The sequence below is a fragment of the Heptranchias perlo genome, chromosome 9 (genome assembly GCF_035084215.1).
Source record: "Heptranchias perlo isolate sHepPer1 chromosome 9, sHepPer1.hap1, whole genome shotgun sequence".
Lineage (NCBI taxonomy): Eukaryota > Metazoa > Chordata > Chondrichthyes > Hexanchiformes > Hexanchidae > Heptranchias > Heptranchias perlo.
The window spans coordinates 86,763,013-86,772,548 of record NC_090333.1 but is presented as its reverse complement, the minus strand read 5'-3'; positions in this window follow the sequence as shown (position 1 = coordinate 86,772,548).

Genomic DNA, 9,536 nt, shown 5'->3' with positions numbered 1-9,536 from the left:
GCGTTGATGTGTGATGCGTTACTGTGTGACGTGTTGATGTGTGACGTGTTGATGTGCGACGTGTTGATGTGTGACTTGTTGATGTGTGATGTGTTGATGTGTGACGTGTTGATGTGTGACGCGTTGATGTGTGACCATTGAGTGTGTGACGTGTTGATGTGTGACCATTGAGTGTGTGACGTGTTGATGTGTGATGTGTTGATGTGTGACGTGTTGATGTGTGACGTGTTGATGTGTGACGTGTTGATGTGTGACGCATTGATGTGTGACGCATTGATGTGTGACGCGTTGATGTGACATTTTGACGTGTAATGATTTGATGTGTGATGTGTTGATGTGTGACCATTGAGTGTGTGACATGTTGATGTGTGACCATTGAGTGTGTGACATGTTGATGTGTGACGTGTTGATGTGTGACGCGTTGATGTGTGACGAGTTGATGTGTGACGAGTTGATGTGACATTTTGACGTGTAATGATTTGATGTGTGATGTGTTGATGTTTGACAATTGAGTGTGTGACCATTGAGTGTGTGACGTGTTGATGTGTGACGTTGATGTGTGACATGTTGTTGTGTGATGTGTTGATGTGTGACCATTGAGTGTGTGACCATTGAGTGTGTGACCATTGAGTGTGTGACGTGTTGATGTGTGACGTGTTGATGTGTGACCATTGAGTGTTGACATGTTGATGTGTGACGTGTTGATGTTTGATGTGTTGATATGTGACCATTGAGTGTGTGACGTGTTAATGTGTGACATGTTGATGTGTGACCATTGAGTGTGTGACGTGTTGCTGTGTAATGTGTTAATGTGTGACGTGTTGATTTGTGACATGTTGTTGTGTGACGTGTTGATGTGTGGCAATTGGGTATGTGACGTGTTGATGTGTGACGTGTTGATGTGTGACTTGTTGATGTGTGATGTGTTGATGTGTGACGTGTTGATGTGTGAACTTTGAGTGTGTGACATGTTGATGTGTGACGTGTTGATGTGTGACATGTTGATGTGTGACATGTTGATGTGTGACGTTGATGTGTGAAGTATTGATGTGTGATGTGTTGATGTGTGACCATTGAGTGTGTGATCGTTGAGTGTGTGACGTGATGTTTGATGCGTTGATGTGAGACATGTTGATGTGTGACCATTGAGTGTGTTGCGTGTTGATGTGTGACATGTTGATGTGTGACATGTTGATGTGTGACGCATTGATGTGTGACGTGTTGATGTGTGATCATTGCGTGTGTGATGTGTTGATGTGTGACATGTTGATGTGTGACGTGTTGATGTGTGATGCGTTGATGTGTGAAGTGTTGATGTGTGACGTGTTGATGTGTGACCATTGAGTGTGTGACGTGTTGATGTGTGACATGTTGCTGTGTGACACGTTGATGTGTGACGTGTTGATGTGTGACCATTGAGTGTGTGACGTGTTGATGTGTGATGTGTTGATGTGTGATGTGTTGATGTGTGACGTGTTGTGTGACGTGTTGATGTGTGACATGTTGATGTGTGAACTTTGAGTGTGTGACGCGTTGATGTGTGACGCGTTGATGTGTGATGCGTTACTGTGTGACGTGTTGATGTGTGACGTGTTGATGTGTGACTTGTTGATGTGTGATGTGTTGATGTGTGACGTGTTGATGTGTGACGCGTTGATGTGTGACCATTGAGTGTGTGACGTGTTGATGTGTGACCATTGAGTGTGTGACGTGTTGATGTGTGATGTGTTGATGTGTGACGTGTTGATGTGTGACGTGTTGATGTGTGACGTGTTGATGTGTGACGTGTTGATGTGTGACGTGTTGATGTGTGACGCATTGATGTGTGACGCATTGATGTGTGACGCGTTGATGTGACATTTTGACGTGTAATGATTTGATGTGTGATGTGTTGATGTGTGACCATTGAGTGTGTGACATGTTGATGTGTGACCATTGAGTGTGTGACATGTTGATGTGTGACGTGTTGATGTGTGACGCGTTGATGTGTGACGAGTTGATGTGTGACGAGTTGATGTGACATTTTGACGTGTAATGATTTGATGTGTGATGTGTTGATGTTTGACAATTGAGTGTGTGACCATTGAGTGTGTGACGTGTTGATGTGTGACGTTGATGTGTGACATGTTGTTGTGTGATGTGTTGATGTGTGACCATTGAGTGTGTGACCATTGAGTGTGTGACCATTGAGTGTGTGACGTGTTGATGTGTGACGTGTTGATGTGTGACCATTGAGTGTTGACATGTTGATGTGTGACGTGTTGATGTTTGATGTGTTGATATGTGACCATTGAGTGTGTGACGTGTTAATGTGTGACATGTTGATGTGTGACCATTGAGTGTGTGACGTGTTGCTGTGTAATGTGTTAATGTGTGACGTGTTGATTTGTGACATGTTGTTGTGTGACGTGTTGATGTGTGGCAATTGGGTATGTGACGTGTTGATGTGTGACGTGTTGATGTGTGACTTGTTGATGTGTGATGTGTTGATGTGTGACGTGTTGATGTGTGACGCGTTGATGTGTGACCATTGAGTGTGTGACGTGTTGATGTGTGACCATTGAGTGTGTGACGTGTTGATGTGTGATGTGTTGATGTGTGACGTGTTGATGTGTGACGTGTTGATGTGTGACGTGTTGATGTGTGACCATTGAGTGTGTGACGTGTTGATGTGTGATGTGTTGATGTGTGACGTGTTGATGTGTGACGTGTTGATGTGTGACGCATTGATGTGTGACGCGTTGATGTGACATTTTGACGTGTAATGATTTGATGTGTGATGTGTTGATGTGTGACCATTGAGTGTGTGAAGTGTTGATGTGTGACGTGTTGATGTGTGACCATTGAGTGTGTGACATGTTGATGTGTGACGTGTTGATGTGTGACGTGTTGATGTGTGACGTGTTGATGTGTGACGCGTTGATGTGTGACGAGTTGATGTGTGACGAGTTGATGTGACATTTTGACGTGTAATGATTTGATGTGTGATGTGTTGATGTTTGACCATTGAGTGTGTGACGTGTTGATGTGTGATGTGTTGATGTGTGACAATTGAGTGTGTGACCATTGAGTGTGTGACGTGTTGATGTGTGACGTTGATGTGTGACATGTTGTTGTGTGATGTGTTGATGTGTGACCATTGAGTGTGTGACCATTGAGTGTGTGACCATTGAGTGTGTGACCATTGAGTGTGTGACATGTTGATGTGTGACGTGTTGATGTGTGACCATTGAGTGTTGACATGTTGATGTGTGACGTGTTGATGTTTGATGTGTTGATATGTGACCATTGAGTGTGTGACGTGTTAATGTGTGACATGTTGATGTGTGACCATTGAGTGTGTGACGTGTTGCTGTGTAATGTGTTAATGTGTGACGTGTTGATTTGTGACATGTTGTTGTGTGACGTGTTGATGTGTGGCAATTGGGTATGTGACGTGTTGATGTGTGACGTGTTGATGTGTGACACATTGATGTGTGAAATGTTGATGTGTGACGTGTTGATGTGTGACGTGTTGATGTGTGATGTGTTGATGTGTGACGTGTTGATGTGTGATGTGTTGATGTCTGACGTGTTGATGTGTGAAGTGTTGCTGTGTGATGTGTTGATGTCTGACGTGTTGATGTCTTACCATTGAGTGTGTGACGTGTTGCTGTGTGATGCTTTGATGTGTGACGTGTTGATGTGTGACCATAGAGTGTATGTTGTGTTGATGTGTGTTGTGTTGATGTGTGACGTGTTGCTGTGTGATGTGTTGCTGTGTGACGCGTTGCTGTGTGACGTGTTAATGTGTGACATGTTGATGTGTGACCATTGAGTGTGTGATGTGTTGATGTGTGACGCGTTGATGTGTGAAGTGTTGATGTGTGAAGTGTTGATGTGTGACGTGTTGACGTGTGACGTTTATGTGTGACGTGTTGATGTGTGATGTGTTGATGTGTGACAATTGAGTGTGTGATGTGTTGATGTGTGACGTGTTGATGTGTGACGCGTTGATGTGTGACGTGTTGATGTGACATTTTGACGTGTAATGATTTGATGTGTGATGTGTTGATGTTTGACCATTGAGTGTGTGACGTGTTGATGTGTGATGTGTTGATGCATGACCATTGAGTGTGTGACGTGTTGATTTGTGATGTGTTGATGTGTGACCATTGAGTGTGTGACGTGTTGATGTGTGATGTGTTGATGTGTGACCATTGAGTGTGTGACCATTGAGTGTGTGACGTGTTGATGTGTGACGTGTTGATGTGTGACGTGTTGATGTGTGACAATTGAGTGTGTGACGTGTTGATGTGTGATGTGTTGATGCATGACCATTGAGTGTGTGACGTGTTGATTTGTGATGTGTTGATGTGTGACCATTGAGTGTGTGACCATTGAGTGTGTGACGTGTTGATTTGTGACATGTTGTTGTGTGACGTGTTGATGTGTGACCATTGGGCATGTGACGTGTTGATGTGTGACGTGTTGACGTGTGACGTGTTGACGTGTGATGTATTGATGTGTGGCGTGTTGATGTGTGGCGTGTTGATGTGTAACGTGTTGATAGGTGATGCGTTGATGTGTGAAGTGTTGATGTGTGACGTGTTGATGTGTTACCATTGAGTGTGTGACGTGTTGCTGTGTGATGCGTTGATGTGTGACATGTTGATGTGTGACCATAGAGTGTATGTTGTGTTGATGTGTGTTGTGTTGATGTGTGACGTGTTGCTGTGTGACGCGTTGATGTGTGAAGTGTTGACGTGTAATGTGCTGATGTGTGATGTGTTGATATGTGAAGTGTTGATGTGTGACGTGTTGATATCATAGAATCATAGAATCATAGAAGTTACAACATGGAAACAGGCCCTTCGGCCCAACATGTCCATGTCACCCAGTTTATACCACTAAGCTAGTCCCAATTGCCTGCACTTGGCCCATATCCCTCTATACCCATCTTACCCATGGAACTGTCCAAATGCTTTTTAAAAGACAAAATTGTACCCGCCTCTACTACTGCCTCTGGCAGCTCGTTCCAGACACTCACCACCCTTTGAGTGAAAAAATTGCCCCTCTGGACCCTTTTGTATCTCTCCCCTCTCACCTTAAATCTGTGCCCCCTTGTTATAGACTCCCCTACCTTTGGGAAAAGATTTTGACTATCTACCTTATCTATGCCCCTCATTATTTTATAGACTTCTATTAGATCACCCCTTAACATCCTACTCTCCAGGGAAAAAAGTCACAGTCTGTCTAACCTCTCCCTGTAAGTCAAACCATCAAGTCCCGGTAGCATCCTAGTAAATCTTTTCTGCACTCTTTCTAGTTTAATAATATCCTTTCTATAATAGGGTGACCAGAACTGTACACAGTACTCCAAGTGTGGCCTCACCAATGCCCTGTACAACTTCAACAAGACATCCCAACTCCTGCATTCAATGTTCTGACCAATGAAACCAAGCATGCTGAATGCCTTCTTCACCACCCTATCCACCTGTGACTCCACTTTCAAGGAGCTATGAATCTGTACTCCTAGATCTCTTTGTTCTATAACTCTCCCCAACGCCCTACCATTAACGGAGTAGGTCCTGGCCCGATTCGATCTACCAAAATGCATCACCTCACATTTATCTAAATTAAACTCCATCTGCCATTCATCGGCCCACTGGCCCAATTTATCAAGATCCCGTTGCAATCCTAGATAACCTTCTTCACTGTCCACAATGCCACCAATCTTGGTGCAAACTTACTAACCATGCCTCCTAAATTCTCATCCAAATCATTAATATAAATAACAAATAACAGCGGACCCAGCACCGATCCCTGAGGCACACCGCTGGACACAGGCATCCAGTTTGAAAAACAACCCTCTACAACCACCCTCTGTCTTCTGTCGTCAAGCCAATTTTGTATCCAATTGGCTACCTCACCTTGGATCCCGTGAGATTTAACCTTATGTAACAACCTACCATGCGGTACCTTGTCAAAGGCTTTGCTGAAGTCCATGTAGACCACGTCTACTGCACAGCCCTCATCTATCTTCTTGGTTACCCCTTCAAAAAACTCAATCAAATTCGTGAGACATGATTTTCCTCTCACAAAACCATGCTGACTGTTCCTAATTAGTCCCTGCCTCTCCAAATGCCTGTAGATCCTGTCCCTCAGAATACCCTCTAACAACTTACCCACTACAGATGTCAGGCTCACTGGTCTGTAGTTCCCAGGCTTTTCCCTGCCGCCCTTCTTAAACAAAGGCACAACATTTGCTACCCCCCAATCTTCAGGCACCTCACCTGTAGCGGTGGATGATTCAAATATCTCTGCTAGGGGACCCGCAATTTCCTCCCTAACCTCCCATAACGTCCTGGGATACATTTCATCAGGTCCCGGAGATTTATCTACCTTGATGCGCGTTAAGACTTCCAGCACCTCCCTCTCTGTAATATGTACACTCCTCAAGACATCACTATTTATTTCCCCAAGTTCCCTAACATCCATGCCTTTCTCAACCGTAAATACCGATGTGAAATATTCATTCAGGATCTCACCCATCTCTTGTGGTTCCGCACATAGATGACCTTGTTGATCCTTAAGAGGCCCTACTCTCTCCCTGGTTACCCTTTTGCCCTTTATGTATTTGTAGAAGCTCTTTGGATTCACCTTTGCCTGATCTGCCAAAGCAATCTCATATCCCCTTTTTGCCCTCCTGATTTCTCTCTTATTGATGTGTGACCATTGAGTGTGTGACGCGTTGATGTGTGACATTTTGATGTGTGACGTGTTGATGTGTGATGCGTTGATGTGTGACGCGTTGATGTGTGACCATTGAGTGTGTGACATGTTGATGTGTGACATGTTGATGTGTGATGTGTTGATGCGTGACCATTGAGTGTGTGACCATTGAGTGTGTGACCATTGAGTGTGTGACGTGTTGTGTGACGTGTTGATGTTTGACCATTGAGTGTGTGACATGTTGATGTGTGACGTGTTGATGTGTGATGCGTTGATGTGTGAAGTGTTGATGTGTGACGTGTTGATGTGTGACCATTGAGTGTGTGACGTGTTAATGTGTGACATGTTGATGTGTGACATGTTGGTGTGTGACCATTGAGTGTGTGATGTGTTGATGTGTAATGTGTTGTGTGACGTGTTGATTTGTGACATGTTGTTGTGTGACGTGTTGATGTATGACCATTGGGCATGTGACGTGTGGATGTGTGACACGTTGATGTGTGACGTGTTGATGTGTGACGTGTTGATGTGTGACGTGTTGATGTGTGAAGTGTTGATGTGTGACGTGTTGATGTGTGACGTGTTGATGTGTGAAGTGTTGATGGTTGACATGTTGATGTGTGACCATTGAGTGTGTGAAGTGTTGCTGTGTGATGCGTTGATGTGTGACGTGTTGATGTGTGACCATAGAGTGTATGTTGTGTTGATGTGTGACGTGTTGCTGTGTGACGTGTTGATGTGTGACGCGTTGCTGTGTGACGTGTTAATGTGTGACCGTTGATGTGTGACCGTTGATGTGTGACGTGTTGATGTGTGACGTGTTGATGTGTGACGTGTTGATGTGTGACGTGTTGATGTGTGACGTGTTGATGTGTGACGTGTTGATGTGTGACGTGTTGATGTGTGATGCGTTGATGTGTGAAGTGTTGATGTGTGACCATTGAGTGTGTGACATGTTGTTGTGTGACATGTTGTTGTGTGACATGTTGATGTGTGACCATTGAGTGTGTGACGTGTTGATGTGTGACGTGTTGATGTGTGGCGTGTTGATGTGTTACCATTGAGTGTGTGACGTGTTGCTGTGTGATGCGTTGATGTGTGACCATTGAGTGTGTGACGTGTTGATGTGTAATGTGTTGATGTGTGACGTGTTGATTTGTGACATGTGTGACGTGTTGATGTGTGACCATTGGGCAAGTGACGTGTTGATGTGTGACGTGTTGATGTGTGGCGTGTTGATGTGTGACGTGTTGATATGTGATGCATTAATGTGTGAAGTGTTGATGTGTGACCATTGAGTGTGTGATGTGTTGATGTGTGACGTGTTGATGTGTGACCATTGGGCAAGTGACGTGTTGATGTGTGACGTGTTGATGTGTGACGTGTTGATGTGTGACGTGTTGATGTGTGACGTGTTGATATGTGATGCGTTAATGTGTGAAGTGTTGATGTGTGACCATTGAGTGTGTGACATGTTGATGTGTAACGTGTTGTGTGACGTGTTGATGTCTGACGTGTTGTGTGACGTGTTGATGTGTGACGTGTTGATGTCTGACGTATTGATGTGTGACATGTTGATGTGTGACCATTGAGTGTGTGACGTGTTGATGTGTGACGTGTTGTGTGACGTGTTGATGTGTGACGTGTTGATGTCTGACGTATTGATGTGTGACATGTTGATGTGTGACCATTGAGTGTGTGACGTGTTGATGTGTGAAGTGTTGATGTGTGACCATTGAGTGTGTGACGTGTTGCTGTGTGATGCGTTGATGTGTGACGTGTTGATGTGTGAACTTTGAGTTTGTAACGTGTTGATGTGTGACGTGTTGATGTGTGATGTGTTGAGTGACCATTGAGTGTATGACATGTTGATGTGACGCGTTGATGTGTGATGCGTTGATGTGTGATGCGTTGCTATGTGACGCGTTGCTATGTGACGTGTTAATGTGTGACGTGTTGATGTGTGACCATTGAGTGTATGACATGTTGATGTGTGACACATTGATGTGTGATGTGTTGATGTGTGACTTGTTGATGTGCGATGTGTTGATGTGTGACCATTGAGTTTGTGACCGTTGAGTGTGTGACGTGTTGATGTGTGACATGTTGATGTGTGACATGTTGATGTGTGACCATTGAGTGTGTGACGTGTTGATGTGTGACGTGTTGATGTGTGACGTGTTGATGTGTGACCTGTTGATGTGTGGCGTGTTGATGTGTGATGCGTTGATGTGTGACATTTTGATGTGTGACATGTTGATGTGTGACCATTAAGTGTGTGACATGTTGATGTGTGACGTGTTGATGTGTGACCTGTTGATGTGTGACCATTGAGTGTGTGACGTGTTGATGTGTGACGTGTTGATGTGTGACGCGTTGATGTGTGAAGTGTTGACGTGTAATGTGCTGATGTGTGAAGTGTTGAGTGACCATTGAGTGTGTGACGTGTTGATGTGTGACACATTGATGTGTGATGCATTGATGTGTGACATGTTGATGTGTGACATGTTGATGTGTGACCATTGAGTGTCTGCTGCGTTGATGTGTGACGCGTTGATGTGTGACGCGTTGATGTGTGACGCGTTGATGTGTGACGCGTTGATGTGTGACGCGTTGATGTGTGACGCGTTGATGTGTGATGCGTTGATGTGTGACGTGTTGATGTGTGACCATTGAGTGTGTGACGTGTTGATGTGTGATGTGTTGATGTGTGACGTGTTGATGTGTTGATGTGTGACTTGTTGATGTGTGACCATTGAGTGTGTGATGTGTTGATGTGTGATGCGTTGATGTGTGAAGTGTTGATGTGTGACGTGTTGATA